Consider the following 26,984-nt stretch of genomic DNA (forward strand, 5'->3'; position numbering starts at 1 on the left):
GCTTCCAGTTGCTGTGGTGGTTGATCATTATGGTGGTGTACTGAATACCCTCTACTCGATGGTACGAAGAGGGCTGACTGTGAACAGGTGTGAACAGAAATTCCAATTCGGCTAATAGTGGACTGCGGATGCTCCTTTTTGGTCTGAATTTTATCTCTGTGGCAGTGTGGATTGGTAGGTATGCATATGAATCTCCTTTTCTTCTGTTTATACCTGGTTATATGAGTTGAAAGTAGGGTTTTCGAATGCTGAATTCATGACAGCAGCAGTGTGGTCATAATTACATTATGCTGTGTAGTGTGTGGTGTGGTGCTGAATAGTAGAGGGTGATTACTTCGTTTATAATAGTGATTTCTTTGTGAAGTGAGGTGAATCAAATAGGATGGCTTCAACTGGAGATGGTAGTGAGAACTATTAAGTTAAATGGTGAGAACTATGTGCCATGGACCAAATCTGTGGAGGCATTTTTAAGAGCCAAGAAAAAGGTGAAACATGTGAGAGAGGAGAAACCCCCCTCTGATTCTCTAGGATTTAGTGATTGGGAGCAAGAGGAAGCACAGATTATGACCTGGTTGTGGAATTGCATGGAACCTAAAATTAGTGTGAATTTTATGTTCCAAGATACGGCTAAGGAAATCCGGGACCATGCTAAGAAACTTATTCTGGCCAAGATAATACCACTAGAGTATATCAACTTTACCAAGAGTACTTAATCTGAAGTAGGGTAACCAAAGCTTGGAAGAATACTATGCAAGCATGAGAAATATCCGTAATGAGCTTAATGTATATCACCCTCTGACTCTAGATGTTCAAGTTCAACAACAACAACGAGAGCAACTTGATATGACAAGGTTTCTAGTGGGTCTAAAGGCTGAATACGAACCTACTCGAGCACAAATACTGGGGGGTCTGCTCTCCCCTCTCTTGAAGAAGTGTTTGCTTGTCTTCGGAGAAGTTCTATTGACTCTACAGAGTCTTCCTCTCTCTCGGACAGATTAGGTTTTGTGGTCACTAGAGGGGGAGGTCATGGAAATAGAGGTGGTGGAAGTGGTGGTCGTGGGTTTCTAGGAAACCGAGGTGGTCCTATGTTTAATCGTTCTAGTGTCCGTAGTGGAGGCCGAGTGTCAGGAAGAGGTCATCTTAGAGGAAGAAGTAATGGACCTAGAAAATGCACATACTTTGGATTAGAAGGGCATACTGTTAATTTCTGTTATGATTTACGTGGTCCGCCCAACACTTGGTCTAACCATGCTGTGACTAGTGGCAGTGGTACCACATGATCTGAGAAGTTCCTTCAGACATCCTCTTAGCAGCATACAACTACCCTTGCCCATTCAGGTATGGTTTGCTTGGCTTCCAAACCCTCACATTGGATCATTGACTCTGGAGCCTCAAATCATATGTCTGGGACTCCAAACATATTTTCTTCGTTTTCCCCATCTTCTTCATCCCAAACGGTTACTCTTGCTAATGGGTCTACTTCTCCCCTCTGTGGTGTTGGTGATGTTGATCTAACATCCTTATCCTTACCATTTGTTTTATATGTACCTAAGCTCCCATTTAATCTGATGTCTGTTAGTAGACCAACCAAGTAACTTAATTGTTCAATAACCTTTTATCCCTGTTCTTGTGTGTTTCAGGATCTTAAGATGGGGATGAAGATTAGTGGAGGGCATGAAGTAGTTGGATTATATTACCTTGATGAATGTGGCTCGCCAGTAGCTTTTTAGTCATCTCTTACTCCTCTCCAATGGCACTGCAGACTTGGTCATCCGTCTCTCAAGGCTCTAAATAAAGTGAGTCGTGTCAACTTGGGAAACACCACAAAGTCTCTTTTAGTCCAAGAGTTTATAGTCGTGTTTTGAGTCATTTTTCTTTAGTTCATTCAGATGTTTGGGGTCCAAATAAAGTGGTGTCGTACAATGGTTATAAGTTTTTTGTAATTTTTGTTGATTTTTCAAGGATGACATGGTTCTATCTTATGAAAGATCGAAGTGAATTATTCTCTATTTCCCAAAAAAATTATATTGAAATACGTACCAATTTGGAGTTCATATTAAAATTCTTCACTCCGATAATGCAAAAGAATACACCTTAACTCCATTTTGGGAATACTTGGAGCATCATGGGATAATTCATCAAACTTCTCGCTCGTAAACCCCACAACAGAATAGAGTGGCTGAACGGAAAAATCGACACTTACTTGAAACCGCTTGGTCCATTATGCTTGATATGAATGTCACAAAGCGTTTCTGGAGTGATGCTGTCTTGACATCATGTTTCCTCATCAATCAGATGCCCATGTCCATCCTTGGAAGTCAATCACCTTTTTCAGTCTTGCTTCCTACTCTTTCTCCGTTCCCTCTTACTCCTAGTCTTTGGTTGTGTTCCCTCTTACCCTTTTCTTTTTTCAAAAAGGGTATAAGTGTTATAACCGTAGCTCTCATCGGTCCTTTGTGTGCTCGGATGTCACTTTCTTTGAGTCATTTCCTTTTTTCTCTAGTACTAAGGTTACTTCTCCTACTCCTATGGTTCCACTTCCTGTTCCAATTGAGGACCCCCTTCCCGTGGTTTCTATTCCATCTTTACCTTCTCCAGTGCAGGCTAATACTGAGAGGCCACCAATAACACAAGTGTATACTCACAAAAGAGTATGGGCCCCTCCCCCAGTTCAGACCTCGTTGACAAATCCTGTGCTTGCACCTCCTCCTTCTGACCTTGATCTTCCTATTGCATTGTGGAACGGTAAACGTAGTTGCATATCCCATCCTATTTCTCATTATGTTTCTATTGCTCACTTTTTTGCTTCCCATCGCCACTTTATATCTTTACTATCCTCTGTTTCCACTCCTAAGACTGTACAAGAAGCCCTTACCTCTCCAGGGTGGTGACAAGCAATGGAAGAGGAATTGTCTGCTTTACAACACAATCACATGTGGGAACTTACTACTCTCCCTCCCGGTAAGCATGTTGTTGGGTGTAAGTGGGTCTACATGGTGAAGTATCTTCCAGATGGCAATGTGGAACGATTAAAGGCCAAGTTAGTGGCCAAGGGCTAATCCCAGTTATATGGTGTTGACTATATGGAGAAATTCTCTCCTATGGCTAATATTGGTTCAATTTGGGTAATAATTTCATTAGCCGCAATGTATGATTGGCCTCTCTTGCAACTAGACATCAAGAATGCCTTTTTGCATGGTGATCTGATTGATGAAGTATATATGAAGCAACCACCAGTTTGTTGCTCAGGGGGAGGATGGTAAAGTTCGTAGACTTAAGAAGGCAATCTATGGGCTGAAACAATCTCCACGTGCATGGTTTGGTAGATACAATGAAGTAGTGAAGAACTTTGGCATGAAACAGTGTCAAGTAGATCATTCTGTGTTCAGTTGTGACTCAAAAGATGGGAAAATCTTGCTAGTGGTGTATGTGGATGATATTGTTATAATTGGCAGTGACAACAATGGGATTGACAGATTGAAAAACTTCCTACAAGATCACTTTGACACGAAGGATCTTGGTAAGCTGAAATACTTCATGGGAATAGAAGTTGCAAGGTCAAGGCATGGAATTAACTTGTGTCAAAGGAAATATGTCCTTGACTTGCTTGAAGAGTATTGATGCAGGTGAAGTGTTTGTGATCCTGGAAGGTATAAGAGGTTGGTGGGAAAATTGAACAATCTGACTATCACACGGCTAGATATATCATTTGCTGTAAGTATGGTGAGTCAATTTATGCAACATCCTCGAGTTGCAAGGTCAAGGCATGGAATTATCTTAATGTTGCTGATCTATAATGTTGTGTTGGAACTAGTGCTCCTAACTTAAATAAGGGCACATATACCTTTTCAATCATTTTTAAAAATATAAGTTCTGTCTGGCCGACTGGGAGAAGGTTATGTTGAGACTTCCAGTTCGAACCAGCTTTTCCCCTTCTCTCTTTCTCTCTTTCTTCCACCTTTCTACCTCTTTCTACCTAACCGATCTCAGACAGATAGAATTCTAAGGCAGGCCGAATCATAACATGGTATCAGAGCTGATTGAATCTGCCTAGATTTCTGTCTACCTAGGTTTCTATTCTCTGCGCACCCTATCTAGGGTTTCTCCTTTTATTTCTGCATTCGGCTGGAGATAAGGGAAAGGGATGAAAAGGAGTGATTGCCCTCTTCCCTTGGAGGTTTCTATGCCTCTAGTCAGGTCGTGTGTGGTCGGTTGTTGTGGTTTCTAAGATCGTCCTCCCCAAATCGATGAAAAATAGAGGGCCAATTTGTGTTGTGCAATGGCTGTCGTGTATGGACTGATTTCCTGATCGTGTGATTGTTACTTCAGTGATAAGGTAAGACGTCTCAGTGCATGATATCTGTTATGGATCAAATAGGAAGTGTGTTTCAGACCATATGTTAAGGTTTCAGACAGTAATGTGCTAGGGTTTATGCTGGTTTTTGTGTATTTCGAAGGAAGAGTTATGATCATATAGTGGTGAGATTTCAGGTAGTCGTAGGAGTAGGGTTTGTGGTGTAAAGAGCACACTTTTCAGCAACAACAAGTGTTGAAACCAGTGTGACAGGTGTGATCTAGTTGTGTGCAGTGTGCAGAATTCAGTGGTAATAGAATTCAGCAAGTGTGCAGAATCAGTGATAACATAATGGGAGATAACAATGATTGTAAACCTAGTGTGATGGTGCCTACAGACTACCTGAATGTTTAGATGACCTCCATTAAACTAAATGGAGAGAATTATGTGCCTTGGGCTAAATCTGTCGAAGTCTTTTTGAAGGCAAAGAAGAAGGTAAAACACATAAGAGAGGAGAAACCCTCCACCGACTCTCAGGAGTATGAAAACTGGGAGCAAGAGGATGCTCAAATCATCACATGGTTGTGGAATAGTATGGAACCCAGGGTTAGTGTAAACTTCATGTTTCTTGACACTGCCAAAGATGTGTGGGGCCATGCGAAGAAATTGTATTCGGGTCAGGACAATACAACCAGAGTGTATCAGCTATATCAAGAGTACTTTAACCTGCAACAGGGCAATCAGAGTCTTGAGGAGTACTATGCCAACATGAGAAACATACGTAATGAGTTGAATGTCTATCACCCTCTCACTTCTGATGTCAAGATTCAGCAACAACAGAGAGAACAGCTTGATGTGACTAGATTTTTGGTGGGACTGAAGTCTGAATATGAACCAGTACGGGCTCAGATATTAGGAGGATCAGCTCTTCCCTCCTTAGAAGAGGTATTTGCTCGACTTCGGAGGATTTCTATCGGATCTACTGAGAACTCTAATATCTCAGTCTGGCCGTGGTGGTGGTAGTGGTTCTGTGTATGGCCGAAGTGGCAATGGTGGGCCTACTTACAATCGTGGGGGTGGTCATACTGGGGGCAGATATTCAGAGGGAGCCCGTGGTAGAGGACGTGGCTCAGGCCCGAAGAAGTGCACTCATTGTGGTATGGATGGACATACCATTAACTATTGTTATGATCTACATGGTCCACCCTCAACATGGGCCAATAATACCGCGACCGGTGACTCAAGCTCTAGCTTTAGACACGAGAATCATTCATCTGATCAGATACCTCCTACACCCACAGATGGTCTCGTGAAGGAGATGGTGAGTGTTTCCCGTGATGAATATGAGAGGTTTATCCAATCACAGCAGAACACGGCGACTTTCGCTCACTCAGGTATGGCTTGTCTGGCATCCACACCCAATCCCTGGATCATTGACTCTGGAGCCTCCGATCACATGACTGGAACTCCAGGTGTGTTTTCTTTCTTATCACATTGCTCAACATCACAATTTGTCACCCTTGCTAATGGTTCCATATCCTCAATTTGTGGTGTTGGTAATGTTGACCTAGATCCTATATCCCTCTCCTCAGTTTTGTATGTTCCTAAATTGCCTTTTAATCTTATGTCTGTTAGTAAGCTGACCAAATCACTTAACTGCTCCATTACCTTTTATCCTTCAATGTGTGTGTTTCAGGATCTCAAGACAGGGATGAAGATTGGTGGAGGGCATGAAGCAGGTGGACTGTATTATCTTGACGGTGGTGGCGATAGAACTTCAACAGCTCTCCACTCATCCCTTTCTCCTCTCCAGTGGCACTGCCGATTTGGTCATCCATCGCTAAAAGTCTTGAAGTCTTTGGTTCCGTCTTGAGTCAGCTTTCTGTTTTGGATTGTGAGTCGTGTCAGTTTGGGAAACACCATCGTGTTCCCTTTATTTCTAGGGTTGATAACCGTGTGTCGAGTCATTTTTCTTTAATTCATTCAGATGTTTGGGGTCCTTATAAAGTGATGTCATATAATGGATACAGATATTTTGTCATTTTTGTAGATGATTTTTCAAGGATGACGTGGCTCTATAAAATGAAAGAAAGAAGTGAATTGTTTACCATTTTTTAGAAATTTTATGTTGAGATTCGTAACCAATTTGGTACCCACATCAAAGTTTTCCGTTCTGATAATAGCCATGAATATTTATCCTCATCATTTCAGGAATACCAGGACCAACACGGCATTATACATCAGACCTCATGTACCTACACCCCACAACAAAACGGGGTGGCTGAGAGAAAGAATCGCAATCTCCTGGAAACAGCAAGATCCCTCATGCATCACATGCATGTTCCCAAACCCTTTTGGAGTGATGCAGTGCTTACCTCGTGCTTTTTGATTAATCGGATGCCCACGTTCATCCTTGATGGTCATTCTCCGTTTCAGGTCTTGTTTCCCGTTTTGTCTCCGTTTCCTCTTACGCCGAGAGTATTTGGGTGTGTCTGCTTCGTCCATAATCTAGGTCCCGGGAATTACAAGTTCGATGCCCGTTCTCTTAACTGCATCTTCCTTGGCTATTCTCAGACCCAGAAAGGGTATAGGTGTTACCATCCTAGTTCTCGATGGTCCTTTCTGTGTGCTAATGTCACCTTCTTTGATTCTACTCCGTTCTTTTTGGGGTCCGATGATGCTTCTTCCTCCTCATCACCTCCTCCTCTTCCACTTCCCGTTGTCGACCCTCTTCCCTTGGTTCCAACCGTGACCAAATCCTTGCCTCCGGTGCCACCACCTGTTGAACGCCCACCTATCCGTCATGTGTATACACATCGCCCACGTATACCAGCTACTACTCCTCCTGCTACATCTCCGTCAACGGATCTGGCACCAGACCCGGACTCAGCATCTGAGCTTGACCTTCCCATTGCTTTGTGGAAAGGTAAACGCACTTGCACCGTTCATCCTATTTCTAATTATGTTTCACTTACTCACCTTTCCGCTTCCCATCGCCAGTTTGTCACCTTGTTATCATCAGTTGTTGTCCCTAAGGATGTCCAGGAAGCCCTTGCCTCTCCAGTGTGGTGCCGAGCCATGGAAGAACTCTCTGCCCTTCATCATAATCATACTCGGGACCTCACCGTTCTTCCTCCTGGGAAGCAAGCGGTTGGTTGTAAATGGGTTTATACGGTTAAGTATCTGCCTGATGGTAGTGTTGAATGCCTAAAAGCGCGATTGGTTGCAAAAGGGTACTCCCAAACCTCTGGTATTGACTACACAAAGACCTTCTCAACGGTTGCTAAGATAGGGTCAGTTCGTGTTGTGATCTCTCTTGTAGCCATGTATGAGTGGCCACTATATCAGCTTGATATCAAGAATGCCTTTTTGCATGATGACTTACTCGAGGAGGTCTACATGGAGCAACCTCCAGGGTTTGTTGCTCAGGGGGAGGATGGTAAGGTGTGCAGACTAAGGAAGGCTATATATGGGCTTAAACAGTCTCCTCGAGCATGGTTTGGCAGGTTCAGTGAGGCGGCAAATAAGTTTTGTACGAAACAATGCAAAGTTGACCATTTTGTATTTCGTCATGACTCTCCGGGAGGAAAAATATTGTTGGTTGTGTATGTAGATGATATTGTTATTACTGGAAATGATAACATGGGTACTGACAGGCTGAAGACTTATCTGCAGGATCATTTTCATACAAAGGATCTTGGTAAGCTGAAATACTTCTTGGGGATAGAGGTAGCAAGATCCAAGTATGGTATTAATCTGTGCCAGAGAAAATATGTGCTTGATTTGCTGGAAGAAACGGGCTTGTTGGGTGCCAAACCAGCTGAAACATCCATGGACACAAATACCAAGCTAAGCGGTGATATGGGTGAAGTGTTTGAAGACCCTGGCAGATACCAACGACTTGTGGGTAAACTGAACTACCTAACCATTACTAGACCAAACATCTCATTTGCGGTTAGTGTGGTAAGCCAGCTCATGCGAAAACCTCTGATTCCTCATTGGAATGCAGTTCTGAGAATTGTGAGGTATCTAAAAGAGGCTTTGGGTCGCGGTCTGATATACAAGAGTGGCGGAAAACTTGAAATAGAAGGGCATTCTGATGCTGACTGGGCCGGTTCTATGTCTGATAGGCGGTCTACGAGAAGCAGACGGTTGTAGCAAGAAGCAGTGTAGAAGCAGAATATAGGGCTATGGCGCACACCGCTTGTGAATTAGTGTGGCTAAGGAACCTTCTACAGGAAGTAGGGTACAACATCAACACTCCAATGAAGCTTTATTGTGATAATCAGGTTGCAGTTCATATTTCCTCTAATCCGGTGTTTCATGAAAGAACCAAGCACATTGAAGTTGACTGCCACTTTGTGAGGGAGAAGGTGCTAAATGGAGAACTAGACACTACACATTATAATACAGGAAATCAGTGGGCTGACTTATTTACAAAAGGTTTGAGTCGAGGAAGAGTGGACTACATAAGTAACAAGCTGGGAGTATATGATATATACTCACCAGCTTGAGGGGGAGTGTTAGCGTAGGGGTATTTCTGTCTTTATACCTAGATTAATGTTGCTGATCTGTAATGTTGTGTTGGAACTAGTGCTCCTAACTTAAATAAGGGCACATATGTCTTTTCAATCATTTTTATAAATATAAGTTTTGTCTGGCCGACTGGGAGAAGGTTATGTTGAGACTTCCAGTTCGAACCGGCTTTTCCCCTTCTCTCTTTCTCTCTTTCTTCCACCTTTCTACCTCTTTCTACCTAACCGATTTCAGACAGATAGAATTCTAAGGCAAGCCGAATCATAACAAGAAGCAGTTCTAAAAATAGTCAGGTATCTGAAGGGTGCTCAGGAGGAACTCTTGAGATAGAAGGCTATACAGATGCTGATTAGGCCGGATCTATGTAAGACCCATGAGGTTATACTGTGATAAACAAGTTGTTGTACACATTTCTTCTAATCCAGTCTTCAATGAGAGAACAAAACATATTGAAGTCGACTACCACTTTGTAAGAGAAAAAGTGATTGAAGGAGTGATAACTATAGCTCATGTAAGTTCAGCAAACCAATGGGTGGATTTGTTTACAAAGGGGCTGCCTCGAGGTAGAGTAGATTATATATGTGACAAGATGGGACTACATGACATATATTCTCCAGGTTGAGGGGGAGTGTTAGAGTCGACAGTACAAGGGTATTTTGGTCATTTGATTATCTAGTTGAGAGTGAATAGTCTGTTTTATTTAATTTATATGCCCCATACTTAATGAGGGACAATATTGTCATTTGTAATTCAGCTTATACAATATAAATACAAAGTGGGTCAACTAGGGGTGAGGTGACTTTTTCTCTCCTAGAGGCTAGACCGAACTTCTTCTTACATATTCGAACCTAGAACTGAATAGGATTACTCGACTTATTTACAATTCTTTTCTGGGTTGATGTTGCACATTGATGTTTGTGTATGTTAGTTCATTGTCCTTTTGTATGAAATCAGACCCTGAGAATGACATGGTGATTCTTTGGGATTTCCAAGGGATGACATGTGGATCAGGTGAGTAGGTATTTGGTTAGTTGTTGCGTTGTTGGAGATGCCTAGTATGAATACTAGTACTGTTGGAGGTTAGAAGGGAATTTTGCAATGTTGATAAATTTTGGGGACTTAATAGTCTTGAGTGAAATTCTCATATAATTGGGTCTTTTGATTAAATAAGCCATTGGTTGTGTGGGATTAGGGTTGGGTGAGAGTGGATATTTTGTTGTGGATCTATAGAGAGGTCAATCATGTATCTCTTGTTCTCATAGTGGATATTTTTCCCTCTCTTCCCATGGATGTAAGCTACTGAGTGTTTGAGCCGAACCATGTTAAATCTTGGCATTTTTTTCTAATTCTTCTTCCTGTTTTCTTATTGATTTACCATTCTCTTTCCTGTTAGGTGACATGTATTATAGCAGGATTAGTCTAGGAATTAGTTTGGTGAACCAAAGACTAGCAATCTTGTTGCTGTTCATAGTTACTATTCACGTTATTGTTCATAGTTAGTGTTCATGCCATGTCTAAGGTGCTTGAATCTATGAAGCAATTGTTAGGGACTTACCAATAAATGAGGAACATTTTATGAATATTACATCATTTTTTCTGGAATTTTACTAAAACCCCTAATGGGGTGATATTGTTTCTTTCAGAAACCAGGAAAAAGTAACATTAATTTTGGATTTTCTTTTGATTTTCTCACACCTGGTGGAATCTAGACTTGATCTTTTAGAGTTCAGGTCATTTTTATATGAGAAACAAGACCAAAGGGTCATTTGGGCAAGGAAATCTGATCTGATTGGTAAAGTATGGCATCTTCTAGTCCCTCCCATAACACTATTAAGGTTTTTCTTATTTTTTTGGATTTCCTCTTTTGTTGGCTCTCTGGAAGGATTTATATTCTCCCCCCTTGTCTTGTTATGCTCCCTAGCATCTGAATTAGTTCATGCCTTCAAGCAGATTCAGGTTTCTATGTGCATAGCAGCTGTATGATAAATTATCTTAATGGTTGGTTGCTGATCATATAGTCAAGTTTGGAATTTTCTTTGGGAGTTCTAACTTTTCGATATAGAAGCTCTTCACCCCCACCCATATTGATCCACTAACCTATTTGCCACACATGTTAGTGGGTCCTAATCCACCTCCACCCATTTAACCCTCTAATTCAAATTAGACATTTTTTTCCTCTTACTTTTTCCTTTTTCTCTATTCTAATTGCATAAAAACATAGAGCTATATATTTCAACTAAAAAAACATATAAAGTTCAATTTTTTCAAATAAAAGATAAAAAAGCATAAAAACACAAAAAATTGAAGAAAAATATAAAAAAAGCAAAAAAAAAGAACAAAAGTAAGAAATTTCAAATAAATAACAAAAAATACAAGTGTAAAAATTGCAGAGAAAAATCAAAAAGTAGAAAATGTGAGAAAATTACAGAAATTAACAGAGATTTTCATAAAAAAAAAATGTAGAAAACATCAAGAAAACTCAAAAAAGGTCTAATGTTTATAAGGTTTTTGATCTAAGAAAATTAGAAAAGAACACAATAAAACGTTCCAAATAAATTACTCTCCAAAAAATTTAAATACGATCGTCAATTTGAAAAGTTTCAAGAGAATATGGCTAGTAGCCACAAGTTGTTCTCAAATCATATAAAGAGAAGAAAATTATTTGTGAACCCAGAGTTTCCAAAAAAATCAAGCGAACTTTAGAAGAAACCTTGAAAATTCTACAAATAGCAAGAGAGTTCTATTGATTTCAACTTAAAAAGTCCAGAATTCAAACTTCGAACTTCCTCTATCACAAATTTCAGATCCATATTGTCAGAAAAAAAACCAAAACAAACACTCAAAATATATTGAGGATTTCTCTCTCATGACTCAATTTTACCTTTTCCACCCTCTCTTTCTTCACCAACCGATAGGGGAAATCAAAACGACCACAGGTGACTTTGTTTTGCAAACCCAGATCTGGTGTGAATAGAAATTTGCAATTCCAGTGAGGAATAAATCGGCCCTCAATTGTCAGCCATAGAAAGCCCTTTGGCCTTGTTCTGTAATGGAGGAAGAAACAAAGAGACCAAAGACCTACTCTCTCCTTCCATCAATGGAGAAGAAGAAAGAACTATGGCCATCAACCATCAGTCATGCTATTCAAACCTTAGTCTTGTAGTCCGTTAGTCCTACTTTCCCCCTCAGAGAATCTGCCAGTCGTTGGCTGTCACCCATAATGACCCTAACCCTTTTCCCTAAGCCTAATGGGTCGCTTGACCCATAATGACCCGCCACTAGAATGGGTGGGTGTGGGTGAGTTAGATGGGTCATGGATTGGAATCAAAATTGCCAGCCCTATTCCCATGGATGAGGGCTATTGAGATAAACCACATTAAATCTTGGTGTTTTCTCTATTTGTTCTTCCTATTTTCTTCTTGATTTACTATTCTCTTTCTTGCTAGGTGACAAGTACATCTGTTATTGGGTTGAGTGTGAACAACATGAGTATACATGGAGATTATCCAAAGGTTAAACTCATGAATAACATTATGAAATTTCAAGAGAGAGCAATTTGAGCAAAGGTTATGACATGAAACAAGTAAATCAGAAAACCTTTTTTTTTTATGCTAGGGAGATCAACTATGGAATCCATCTTTCTACTGAGAAAGAGTTAAGAAAGAAGAAGAGAGATCTACATACGGTATTCATAGATCTAGGGAAAGCATATGATAGAGACCCTAGAGAGAAAATGTGATAGGTTTTGGAAAAGAAATAAGTGCCAAATAGGACTTAATTAAAATATAAATAACGTCCAACAACAAATGTTAGAACACCTTTGGAAGTGACATCAGATTTTTACAGTTATGACCGGCTCAGCACTTAGTCCCTAATTATTTACACTAGTAATGGATGAACTGACTAAACGCATTCAGGAGATCTCATGGTGCTTGTTGTTTGCTGATGGCATAATATTAAATGATGAAATTAGTGAAGGATTAAATGCAAAATGAAGTTTATGAACAAATATCCTAGAATCAAGAGGTTTTAAAGATTAAAACAAAATATATGCAATTTAATTTTAATAACAATCAAGCGCAAATTAGGGTTCAATTAGGATTGGAGACCAAGAGACAACTCAATGTGACCTCTTTTGTTCCCTTTGTTCAATAATCCACAACAAGGGAGAGATTGAGGAGGATGTTGCCCATAGAATATGAAAAATGTGGGCAAAATGGAGTGCATCCAGAATCTTATGTGTTCAGGGAATGCCACCTAGAGTAAAAAAAAATTATACAAAATAGTTGTAAGGTTAGCAATGTTTATGGAGCAGACTGTTAAGCAGCTATGTCCAAAAAATGGGTGTGGCAAAAATGCAAATGTTGAGATGGATGGATGGAAAAACCAAAATGGATAAGGTTAAAAATGGGCCCATACAAACAAACTTAGGATTAGCTCTGATAGGTGATAAATGAGGGAAAATAGACTAAGATGGTTTGGTCATGTGCAGAGAAGACCATCTATAGCATCCATAATAAGAAGAGATCCGTTAGAAGTTGAAAGGACTAGAATAGTTAGTGGTAAACCAAAACAAAAAGGCGAAACAAGATTCATGTAGTCAACCCCATAGAGTCAGGACAAGGCATAGATGATGAAAATCATGACTTAATTTAGATAAAACATTCTTGAATGACTACAATCACTGAGAGTCACAACGCCTAAATGCTTGGGCTAGCCAGGTCCGGTTGGTCCCAGTGTTTTAAAAGTGCAAGGCGCAAGGATCAATTTGTGCCCAACGTGCAAGGTGTAAGGTGCGGCATGCGCCTTTCTGAAGCAAGGCACAAAAATACCAAAAAAAAGACAGAAAATTCAAAAAAAAAATCATAATCTATTAAACATAATATTAATAAAAAATATAAACATAAATTTTAAAATAAATGTTTTAAAAAAACTATTATCTAAAATTAAAATACATAAACATAACACGTAAAGCAAATTCAAATGAAAATTTAAAAATAAAACCAAACATACAAAACATTTTCAAGCATGTAAAACCCACAATCTCTTTTTTTCCTCAATTGTAAAACATATTACAAGCCCAAACAAGTCCATGTTAGGGTCTTAAATTCTTAATGTTCACACAAAAAAATGATTTTATAATTTTAATTGCCTTTAAGAAGATATTTTATTAAGATGAATGAATGAACAACATTAGCAAATAGGGGGATTCTCAGAGCCCAGCCGCTAGGTTCAAAAAAGGCAAAAAAGTGTAAAATTTTTAAAAGGTGCACACTTGGGCTAAGGTGCAAGGTGCATGGCTAGGCACACCCTCTGAAGCAAGCATTCTATAAAATTAGTTACTTAAAGATTACTACTGATTAGTATAAGACCTAGGGAACTAGCCTAGGATTTATGTTTTTTTTACTACAAAAAACTAATCACCTATTGCCTAGTTTCACCTTGGCACCTTAAACAATATCCTCTACCCCATTAAGGGCCCAAGGGCTAAAGGCTTCTTGTGTTGCTACACCACCACGCAACCAACTATTCCACACACCTTCTAGGTATATACAATCTGCTAATCCATGTGACCCCTCTCTAGGTCCACCCAACCTGCTCATCTGGCCGTCTCTACTTGCATTGTGAACTTAACACAAAACCCCACCATCTCAAAGTTCAGCCTAGTCAATGAGCACTCCACAATAGGTCAGGTCCATTGTTTTAAAAGGCATGGGAGGCGTACACCTAGAGATGCGCCTCCAGACGAGGCACTCCCAAAAACTAAGGTGTATGCCAAAGGCGCTGACACCTTTGAGGCATACGCCTCATGTGCTTTTTTCATGAGGCATGCTAGAGGCGTACACCTCATGCGCCTCACGCACATCTTATATAAAAATACAAAAAAAAATAAAAAAGAAAGGAAAGGAAAAGAAAGGGAAGGGAAAGAAAAAGAAAGAAAAGAAAAAAAAGAGAAAAGGAAAGAAAAGAAAAGAAAAGAAAAGGGAAGGGAAGAAAAGATAAGGGGAAAGAAAGTGGTTTGCCCCCTCTACCCCCTTCGCTTGGGTGACTTCGCACCCTAGACCCCCACACTCCGGTGAGCTTGCTTCGCTTGCTCGCCTCCACTTCGACAAAACCCCCCTTTCTACTAATGTTATGCATCTTTATTCTTCTTAATATAAAATATTTTTATTAAAAATAAAAAAAAAATGAGATCCCCCCTTCCTCTTCATCCTCCTCGTAACCCCCCTCCTCTTAAGGAGGCTTACGCCTCCTTGTGTTCGGGAGGCTTACGCCTCTTGCGTTGTTAACTACGCCTCACGCCTCTAGGTAGTGGAACGCCTTAAGTCACGCCTCCACATTTTAAAACATTGGTCAGGTTAGTGGCTCCATGCAGTTACAATGTTTTTCTAACTCAAAACCACAACATGTGACCTTGGTCATGCAACGCAAGACCTCATTTGAACTCTATAGGTCAACCACTATGTCAGTACCACCAAAGGAAAAAACTAGGGTATTCCAGGTGATCAGTAAAATAGAAGAGAAGATCCCATCACCAAGCACTTGATATTACTCCAAAAACATGAAGTTTGTTGCTTTGGTCCCCGTAAAACAAATCAATATTGAGGAATAAGACAAGGATACCCATTTTCCCATTTTCTATTCATATGTCTGACAGAAGCTCTTAGTAGAATGGTTCGAAATAGTGTTTGGTTTTCATGCAAATTTGCATAAAAGTGAATCGGTGGCAATAGGGGAGTTCCATGAGTTGGCACAATGGGAAGAGATGTGGGGCTGTAAAGTGGGCAAGTTACCTTTAAAATACTTGAACATGCCTTTGGGTGTAAAGTGCAATTCCAAATCAATAAGGGAACCAATAGTGGAAAGTATTGATAAAAGATTGGCTTCTTGGAAAACCAAATACCTCCCCTATGGAGGCAAGGTCATCCTAGTGAAAAGTCCATTATCCTCTCACCCTATGTATGTACTCCCAATGTACCCAATCACAGCACGAATGGCAGCTCTTATTGAAAAGAAAATGAGGGGTTTTTTACGGAGAGGGTGGAAAAATGGAAAAACAATAGCATTTAGCCAATTAGAACAAGGTTTGCAAAATCAAAGTCCCAAGGAGGTTTGGGTTTGAGGAGAATAAAGAATGCGAAAATTGCTCTTTTGGAGAAATGGTTTTGGAGATTTGGGGAAAATCATGGCTGGTTATGGTGGGAGGGTGGCACAAGCCAAATACGAGATGGAAACTTGGGTTGGGTCCCAAGAGCCTCAAATCAGTATGGATGCTCAGTTTGGAAGGAAATTGAAAAGCATACCAATCATTTTCAAAAGGTCTCAGATTTAAAAAAAGGGTATGGGGGTGGAACTCGTTTGACGTTTCAGGGGGTATCAATAATGAAATGATCTTAGATCCAACAATGAAATGATCTTGGATTAAATGCTAGTCCACCTCGATGGCACTTGTATTGTTAGCATAGAGAGGGATAGAAGTGGAAAGCCAGGTACCAAGGTCAATAAAGAAAGATTTTAACCAAACAATTTAACTGCAAACTGAAGATATTGCCCTATACTTAGACTTGGTGGAAGACTTGGAGACTATCTATTGCTTCTTACACATCTAGGAGATAAGAAAGTCACCTAGAAAAATATACCATCCAGAAGTAGATCAGCGAGTATTGAAGCAACCAGCCCAATCAACATTAGCATATGCTCTCAACTAAATGGGAGAAGAGGAGAAAAATAGTCCCTGAGAAATTGTGCCTTCGACATAATGGATGATGTGATTAACAACTGTCATATGAGGCTGATGAGAACTCACTAACAACTTGAGCTGCATATGAAATATTAGGCCGAAGTCATAGTTAGATAGATGAGGGACCTCACAAACTAGTGATACAAGGTAGCATATCTGGAAGTAATGGACCATTAAATTTAGATAAGTAAATGTAGAGAGACTGGGCCAAATGGGCCCTAGTATCTATTCTTTTATTTTTTTGTAATGTGTTATTTATTTGTTTGTTAATGGACCTGTCTTTGTGGGCCTTTTACTTCTTTTTATATGCTTACTTTAAGTTCTTGCTTAGCTAGCCGCCCACTTAAGGGCATACTTGTAATTAACTTAATGAATGAAGATTAACAAAAGGGTTAGAGAAGGGAGAGAGGAGATTATCAAACTCTTCTTCTTCTTCCTCTTCTTTTCTCCATCTTTCTTTGTACTGCTGTTTTCTACTTTTCTTCCACTTTTCTCTCTAATTTTAATCATGTTTATATCAGTTTTAGAGAACTGATTTACTTCTCTTAACATTCAGCTCCAAGGGTGTATCAACATATTTCTCATCAGTCATGTCAGCGAGGGTAATGAGATCAAAAGCATACTTTTGCTGACAAACAAAATTCCAATCACTACAATGAACTTCTGAGCCCAAGAAATAGGTGAGAGTTCATAGGTCCTTAATGTGGAAGGAATTATGAAGTAACAACTTCATCTCATCAATACCTTCATCATCATTTCCAGTCAATAGCATATCATCAACATACAACAAAAGAATGGTAATACCCTAAGGCCATCACCTAACAAACCTCAGGGTATTACCATTCTTCTGTTGTATGTTGATGATATATTATTGACTGGAAATAATGATGAAGGTATTTATCAAAAAAACAAGGTTTATCAAAAAAAATCACCTAACAAACAAGAGCTGATCAGAACAGCTCTGGCCATATCCAATCGCAACAACATCCCAAAACTGCTCATACCAAGCTCAGGGAGCCTGTTTCAAACCATACAGTGATTTATTTAGATGGCACACCAAAGAAGGATCATTGTAGTAACCAGGAGGAGGCTTCATGTAAATGGTCTCCTTCAACTAACCACGAAAGAAGGAATTCTTAACATCTAGCTGGTAAATGGTCCAAGATTGGATAATTGACAATGCAAAGAGAACACAAACTGCAGTGCTCTTGGCAACTAGGGAAAAGGTTTCTTCATAATCAATGTCATACTCCTAACTATAGCCCTAGGCAACTAATCGAGCCTTATATCGATCAAGGGATCTGTCAGATTGTAGCTTGAAAGTGTAAACCCAACAGCTCCCAACAATGGAAGCATCTGAAGGAGTAGGCACAAGATCCTAAGTGTCATTCTCATGAAGAGCCTGAATCTCAACATCCATGGGTTCTCTCTAATGAGGATTCCTAATGGCTTACTGATAAGAACGTGAGATATCTATGGAGGATGATAAAATCCCAAACTATTTCTTTGACTCAAAAAAGAACTAGACATAGAGGAACTAAGATAACTTAAGGATGCTTTTGATTTAGACTTCAAAAACTCTAATGCAAATAGATGGCCCACCCTACGCTCCTTCCCTTTTACCCTCCCAGTTTGTTGGTTCTAGATCAAACAACCATTATGAGAAAAGGTGAGAATATTTCCTTCATCAACAAGTTGTCCAACAAAAATTCAGTTGGTAGTAAGATTAAGAACAAAGAAGCTTTTTAAAAAGGGAAGGGTATAGTGGGGGAACGTTTCAAAGACAAATTATTACTACCAATGATGCGTAGCTTTTCAGCATTAGCAATAACTATGGCCCCATTTGGCGCGTCTTTCCGCGTGGTGTTTTGGCTGTTTACAAGCCGGGCAGACCACACCGCGGTCTTTTTCCATTTGGTTCGTAACATATCTAGCTACCAAAAGCCAGTGCGCCAAAAGACATGAGAAGCCCATTTTGGGCTGATTTCAGGAAGCTCCAAATGGAGCTTTTCACGTCTTTCTAGCTTTTTTCTCACGTGGAAAGACACGGAAAGATGTGTGGTAGCGAAACAAGCTTTGGGCTGCTCAGATCTTCATGCAAAAGCTCAATGCGTCTTTTAACTATCAGAGCTACCATAAGATCTTCCCAAAAAGACTTGCCAAATGGCCCCTATGTGTTTATCATGGGTTTCAGTAAGGTGACTTCGATGAGTGGAATAGGCTCTAGTCATATGGTTGGTGGCACCATAATCAATAATTCAAACATGTGAGGGTGAAGAACAATAGGTGGAGAACTTATCGGATTAAGGACCAAGAAGGCTTTTAAAGAGGTGACATAGTAGGTGAACGTTTCAGAGACAGGTTATTACTACCAACGATGCTTAGCTATTCAGCATTAGCAATAACTATGTGTTTATCATGGGTTTCACTAAGGTGACTTGGATGAGTGGAATAGGCTCTAGTCATATGGTTGGTGGCACCATAATCAATAATTCAAACATGTGAGGGTGAAGAACAATAGGCAGAGAACTTACCAGACAAGCCAATAGAAGAAAAGTAGAGGAGATAGTAGAGGATACTAGTTGTTGGATCTTTTCTTCATCCATAAATATAGATGGTTCCCCTTTAACAAAGGAATTATTCTTGGTAGTAATCATGTCAAAAGTCTAGCCCTTAGTAACTTGATATGCACACAACTGACTCTTATTTTTAACACCCATACCTGGTCGAACAAGACAATCAGGAATAATGCGACCAGGCTGTTTACAGAAAATGCAAATATTTTTATTCTTACAGTGGGAAGCAATGTGACCAAACCCTTTGCACTCATAGCATTGAACTTTTGAGAAATCCATAGTGATTGGCTTCTTATTCCCATGTGCAATAAAAGAAGTATCAGCCACAGAATCCATTGATTTCCCTTCAATTCCCACAGCAGTCAAAAGTCTTGTCTCTCTCAAGAGTACCCCTATCACTAAATCCATGTCTAGAAGGGCTCCCCAGCTTAGAATGTTAGCCCTGATTATCTCATATTCAGGCATAAGTCTCATGAGAAAGTGATTCACCATCCATTTCTCAAAGTGTTTCTAAAGATACTTAACACATTTAGGAAGGTCTAAAGGGTCAATTTGTACTAGCTCATATTCAGCTCACTAACCTAGAAATCTGGCATAATTTTCATGTATTTTCCTGTCTCCTTGACAATATGCAAATATTTCAGATTCAATTTGGTACTGTCTAGACATGTTGATGTAGGAAGAGTGGGAGAAGAGATAGATTTAGAGAGTGAAGATGATCAGAACAAAGAAAAGGATGAAAGGGCTGTAACAAGACTTTCAATTTGATAACATTGATTGAAAATAAGACAAAAGTCCCTTTACAGATCTGCCTTTTTTTCTTTATATAGACTAATAACTAGAAGCTTGCCTTGCAAACCACATTAAAGAAACTTATATCCCAAGCCACAAACTAACAACAAAACATTTAAGCTATCAAAATTACAAAATGGCCCTCATAGAAAACCAAAATAACAAAAGACACCCTGGCTAAAATCTAATACAGTAACCCGTGAACAGTGATACTACAGTACTACGGGCTGTATTGCTCTTCATGCTCCTACACCAATCTTCCAGGGTGAGAAGAACTTGGCCCTGATGAGTATACTTGCTATAACTCAGCATACATTGCTGGATAAAGTCGTTTCAGTTCCTCTTCTGCAACCCATGTGCTCTCTCCTGGTGGCTTTCGTAGTCATTTCACCAAGACCCTCAGAAGCTTCTTTATAGAGCACATTGCTGTTCTTTAAGGATTCACACACCTGTTTGTGAATTTTCTTTATATGCGCTCTGCAAAAGCCTCACCATCTTCACTCACCCAAGCCTCCTGCAGTAATGGAACAAGATCCAAAACATGTGGTTTATATCCATAGGCATCCTCAAACGGTGTCATCTTAATGGTGTGATTAACTGAATTATTATAAGCAAACTCAACTTGGTGGAGGACCTGATCCCATATCTTTACATGTTCTCCCATAATACTCCTTAGCGTATTACCCAAACTTCTGCTAACAACCTCTGTTTGCCCATCAGTTTGGGGATGGCATGTGCTGGAATATTTCAGTTTGGCCCCCCAAACACCTCCAAAATGATCTCCAAATGTGACCAACAAACTTCATATCATGGTCGGAAGTTATAGATGTTGGCACCCAATGCAATCACACAACTTATATGAAGAACAAATCTGCTACATGAGTAGCTCATCTGTCTTAGAACATGAGATAAAGTGTGCCATCCACTCCACGTATGGATTTGGTGGTAACCAGATCTTAAGTCCAACTTGGAGAAAATCCTGCACCTCAACATCTTATCAAATATATCATCTAATCTGGAAATGGGAAACCAGCATTTTATGGTGATGTTGATTGAGCGACTGTCCACAAACATCCTCCATGACCTGTCTTTCTTTGGTGTAAGCAGTGCTGGGACTGCAAATGGGTTTTTGCTTTCACAAAACAACCCCTTTGCAATCAGGTCTTCCACTTGCCTTTCACTTCAGCCCTACGAGTAGGTGGCATATGGTAGGCAGGAAGATTTGGCAAGGCTGAACCTGGTACCAAATCTATAGCATGTTGCACATTGCGAAATGGAGGCAGACCACTTGGTAACTCCCCATTAACAAGCTCATCAAATTGTTCTAGTAATGCCTACACTTACGGATTTGTATCAACTTTTCCAGATCTATAGCAAGTTGCATGTTGCACACCATACTTCTTGCACTTCTCCTCAAATTTACAGGCTGAAAGGTAACCTCAAACCTTGCTGTCCTTAGAAGGATTTGTAGCTTGCTCCTTCATAGGATTCAAAGTGATCTTCTTCCCATCCTTCCAGTAGGTCTAAGTATTGGCATCCATAAGATGCATTATTTTGTGATCACATAACCAAGGTGTTCCCAAGAGTATATGACAACATCCATAGGAGCCACATCACACCATGCTTCATCATCATATTTATCATAAAAAGAAAATCTTACAAGGCAACATGAAGTAATGGGAAACTCCATACCTTTTTGGAATCAAGCAACCTTTTTCTTATCAGTAAAAATATTTCATTATTAATTCATAAAATTAGTAGTCATTAAATCATTTCCCCATCTCAAATTACACCATATTACAATTTTGCCCAAAATAGAAGAGGCCCGTCAACTCCTTGTTTTGCAAGCACATTTGTCATCCCATTGGCAGTCCTCCATACCCAGAAGAAAGTAGCATTGAATATTTTTGCTAGGGCATCAATGTTCCCAAAAACTTGTTTATATGTCCAAGGGGCTGAATTGATTTCCTTTGTCCAAGCAGTGAGTAGTTGTGAGTCTCCTTCAATTTCTAGTTCCCTGGTTTCAAGTTGTACAGCAAACCTCATTTCTTGTAGCAGGACCCATATTTCAGTCTGAACTGAATCTCCAAAGCCAATTGAACCCGAATACAAGGCCACTACCATGGACCTTCCCTTTCTCTGAACAAAACACATACTAATAAGAATATTGTCATAAGGTTACCTCCATTGGATTTTTGTCACTTAGGTTGATGCTTAGTCATCTAGACATACATACCTTCTAGCTAAAAGTCAAGGTGTTTCCAGGGTAGGCACCCCACCAAGGATGCCTTGTCACCTAGGCAGCACCTTGACAACTATGAAAACTAACGCTTACTGACTTGCACTATCTAGAGGGGTGTGTGTGTGTGTGTGTGTGAGAGAGAGAGAGAGAGGAAGGAGAAGAGGAAGAGAGTATAAGATTAGAGGAAGAAGCGATCATCTGAGCCAAAAGAATAGGCCCATCAGTTAGATGACAAAAAGGTTTTTTACTAATAAAAAAAAAAACGAAAAAGAAAGAAAAGAATAGGTCCATCAGGTCCACCAATTGCTCTCTCTATAAGGAAATTACAAAGAATGCCCCTTATCTTAAAATACTTATTCAACATATGATGGTGAGGTGTTTTGGTTCTTTCATCATCTAAAAGATGAATAACTTTATTTGTTCTGGTAATTCTACTGGAAGTCTAAAACCTTGTACTAACTGCACTGATAATATTGTATCCTGTTGTATTGTATCCTGTTGTATTTTCTTCAATGACGTCACAATGAGTAATTTTCACTATATGCATCAACACCACAATGGGCAGTGAGGCATTTGCATCCCTCAATTGTCATTTCTATGATATATAACATATTTCATCAAGTTACCTAGATCATTTTCTGTTGCAGCTCCTCTTATAGGTGAAGGCAGATTTAGGGGCGAAATTAGTCCCTGTTGTATCGTATCCTGTTCTTTTATTCTTAGTTGGGAATGCAATCTTAGTAGGGACTATTCTTACAGACCTGTGAAATGCAAGGGACTATTATTATAGTCCCTGTTGTATTGTATCCTGTTCTTTTATTCTTTTTCCTATGCAGCCCTATAAGGGCTTTCTTGTAATTGTACATAATATATAATATAAAGGTATCTTTGGGGGTGGGAGTCGAACTATTCTAGACACCCCTTAACTCTTTTTTATTCTCTGTTTCTCTAGTATGACTAAGAAGACTATCACGGGTATCAAAGCAGGCCTTATTCTCGAGCTTGTGACTGAAGATTTTACTCCAGTTTGAAAGGCTGTTTGTGGATTTTCAGAGCTGTGCTCAAGTTCTCCTAGAGGGGCTTTTGTAGGCTGCTTCAATCAGCACTAACAAAACCCTATTTTTTGGAAAATCACAAATCAAGTAGAATTTTTCCTTGTTCATCTCTAATCATCTGTTCCAATCAGTTTAGACCTCTAGATTTTACATTGCCCTAGAGAAATCTCATGAAGACCTACTTTCCTTAGTAGTGTTCAGATATTCATGCTACTGTTCTGATTAAAATCGCTTTGGAAATTGTTTGTTTATTTCATTTCTGGGCTTAAGATTCACTATTATCCTTTTCTTGGACCGTCAACTTTTGAATACCTTATTGTTTGGACTTGTTTCTTAGAGAATCTTTATTGTTTAGTCATGTAGGTACTATTTCTCAGTGTAGAGCAAGAATCCAAATTCCTTTTCACTTGGAAAAGTGAGTTTTTGTCCATTTATGGGCTCAGTTTCAGCATTGTTACAATGTTGACTTGTGAACTGTTTGTTAAAATGGCTAAAAAGATGGAAGTTATTGTTATAAAGTTCAATAAAACTAACTACAACATGTAGAAGTTCAACTTTGAGCTTTTTGTTGAAGTTAAGGGTTTAGAAGAATATCTAAATGGTAAAAATATTACACCTGAAGAAACTGATGCAAAGGGCTTTCAGCAAAGGAAGCTTGACAATGGGAAGTTGGTCCCTTGGATCATAAGTTCTATAAAGACCCATATTGTTGTTCCCATGAGAAGAACAAGAACTGCATATGACATCTACGCATATCAGTGCAATATGTCCAAACAATACCAAATTGAATTTGAAATTCTTGCTTATTACCAAGGGGACAAGGGAATACAAGAGTACTATGCTGGATTTTTGGATTTGTGGGCTGAATATGAATTAGTCCATATTGACCCTTCAGAATTCGCTGAGTGTGTTAAAAACATTCACAAACATTTTGAGAAACAAAACGTAAATCAATTTCTGATGAGAGAGGAGACTGGACTTCTGACTATTGTGGGATCCTTCCAAGCTTATACTTGGTGATGGGAGAACTCCTTAGAGAGGAAACTGGACTTCTGACTATTGTGGGATTTGATGGAAAGTCAACTGATACTGGAACTGACACTGCTTTCATTCCACATGGAAGTAAGAAACCAACCACTAAGAATGTTTCAAAGCTTCAATGCTATGAGTGTAATGGATTTAGCCAATTGCTTCACATTCCAAGAAGAAAAATGTGTGTACTTACTGTAAAGAACAGGGTCACATTATTCTGGACTGCCTTGTTCAACCAGCTAAGGGTGTTCAAAAGAACCAACATTGTGCAAATCAGTTGACTTAGGGCAAGCTTCTGACATTATTTCTACCATGTCCAATTCTTTTGTTAAGGGTGAATCATCTGCACCTATGGGTGAAGAGAAAATTTGGCAATTGCTATCCTCATTTATCACTTCTACTTCTCGGCTATTGGCTTATCTGGTGAGTTTGTTGGTTATTGTTCTTCTTCTCCTACTTGGATTATTGACTCTAGAGCTACTAACCATATGACAGAAGCCTACCCTGAATCCTCAAATCATCATACTAAAACTCATCATAAACCTATTGTTACTGCCAATGGTGAAAGATCGAGCATCATTGGTAGTAATGATTTTTCCCCCAAGATTTACCCTCCTTTTCCCTTACCAAGACCTTCTTTGTCCCCAATTTCACCACAAACCTTATTTCAATGGGTTAGCTTGTTGATGGTCACATTCTTACTAAATCTTTTGATAGTTACTTGATCCAGGACCGATGCACTAGGAGGTGAAAGAGAAGGGACACAGGCTAGGCCGCCTATTTGCTTTGGAGTTCAAGAAGTCTCTCACAACCCAGTCATTAGCTTACTTTAATTCATAATCATCTAGTTTTTTTGGACCAAAGAAACAACCTTTGGGACTCATGGCACAAACATTTGGGTCATCCACATTCTGACAAATTAAATCTTTTGTTTGACTCTGGTTTTATAAGAAATAAAGTTCCTTCTTTGCAAACTTTTGATATTTCATGTGTTTCTTGTTGCTTGAGTAAAGTCATACTCTACCTTTATCTCAATAGTCTGGGCATGCTACTTCTCTATTTGAAATTATACACTCTGATGCTTGGACTTCATCTGTTACTTATCATTTAGGATACAAGTATTTTGTACTATTCACTGATGAATGCACTTGGTATACATGGATTTATTTTCTTTGGCATAAATCAGAATTTATTTTCTTTGGCACTAGGTATACAATGTCCAGATAATCCTCAGAAGAATGGTGTAGCCAAGCACAAGAATGGACATGCTCTTAGTATTGTGAGGAGTGTGGACCTTATTACAGGAGTCACATGCACCATATTCCTTTTGGGTGGAGACAACTAGTATGGTTGTGTACTTGATCAACTAACAATATTTCTTCTTTTGTTCTTGCTAATGTATCCCCTTTCCAGAGATTGTTTGGTCATCCACCAGACTTACTACTCTTCATGTGCTTGGTTGTTTAAGTTTTGTGCATCTCCCTTCTCATGAACGCTCTAAATTGTTTGCCCAATCTGTTATGTGTGCCTTAGTGGATTACAACCCTGACCATATGGGCTTTTTATGTTATGATCCATCTATCTGTTGTATTTATATCTCTCGTAATGTTATTTTATAAAGCACATTTCTTTGTTAGGGTTGTTAGATTACCAACTCCATTAGTTTCTATCTTGTATGACTTTGATTCACAGGATACCCCCTCTTCAATGGCTATGAAAGATATTCCTATCTTCTCTTGCAAGTGGTTGAATGCTCCAGTTACTATGCCTACAACCCTCCTATTTTTGTGCCCATAAGTGATGCCTTTCTTGTTTCAGAGACCCTCCTATTTCTATTCCTTTTTGTCATTCTACTCAAATTTCTAGACCCCTTGACTACAATGGCTACCCTTTAGACCATAGCTCCTTGTCTTCTATCTTATCCTCTATAGCTATTCCTCATAACTACTAGAAAGCTACTAGCAGCCCTCACTAGAAAGAAGCTATGGATGCAAAGGTTCATACTTTGCATGAGAATGACACTTAGGATTTTGTGTTGGCACCCTCTAATGCCTCTATTGTTAGGAGTAGATAGGTCTACACCATCAAATTAAAACCCGATGGCTCATTGGACCGATATAAAGGTCATCTAGTTGCCCAATGGTATACACAGGAATATGGTATTGATTATGAAGACATGTCTGCCCTAATTGCCAAGATTACTATAGTTTGTGTTCTTTTGGCTTTGTCAGTTGTACATTCTTGGTCTATTTATCAATTGGACGTGAAGAATGCTTTCCTTCGAGGTCAGCTAAAGGAGACAGTGTATACGAAACCTACTCCCTAGGTACTATAGTAATCCCTCTCTTGTCTACAAACTGAAAAAGCCTCTACATGGTCTAAAACAGGCTCCCCAAGCTGGGTTTGAGAAATTTCGGGATGTTGCTATTTCTGCCGGCTATAGCCAAAGTTCTTATGATTATTCCTTTTTCGTTCGTAAAAGACTGCAAGGTATCACAATCCTCCTATATGTTGATGATATGTTGTTGACTAGGAATGATGAGGGAATTATTAAATTTAAATCCCTTCTTCAAAGTTCATTTCATGAAGGATTTAGGTACACACACCTACTTTCTAGGACTTGAGGTCCAAAGAAGTGATCAAGGATATTTCATCTATCAACAAAAGTATGCTTCCAATCTTATCAAGTTAGCTGATCTTACTGATGAAAAGAAAG

General features: G+C 39.4%; 1 protein-coding gene across 3 annotated transcripts in view; it reads right to left on the bottom strand.

The window, feature by feature from the left end:
• LOC104603539 (cation-chloride cotransporter 1-like) overlaps window positions 1–26,984 on the bottom strand; it is a 135,364-nt gene that overhangs the window by 57,211 nt on the left and 51,169 nt on the right. The gene's annotated exons all lie outside the window — the stretch shown is intronic.

The sequence above is a fragment of the Nelumbo nucifera genome, chromosome 2, assembly GCF_055504915.1.
Source record: "Nelumbo nucifera cultivar China Antique chromosome 2, China Antique-T2T, whole genome shotgun sequence".
NCBI classification, from domain to species: domain Eukaryota; kingdom Viridiplantae; phylum Streptophyta; class Magnoliopsida; order Proteales; family Nelumbonaceae; genus Nelumbo; species Nelumbo nucifera.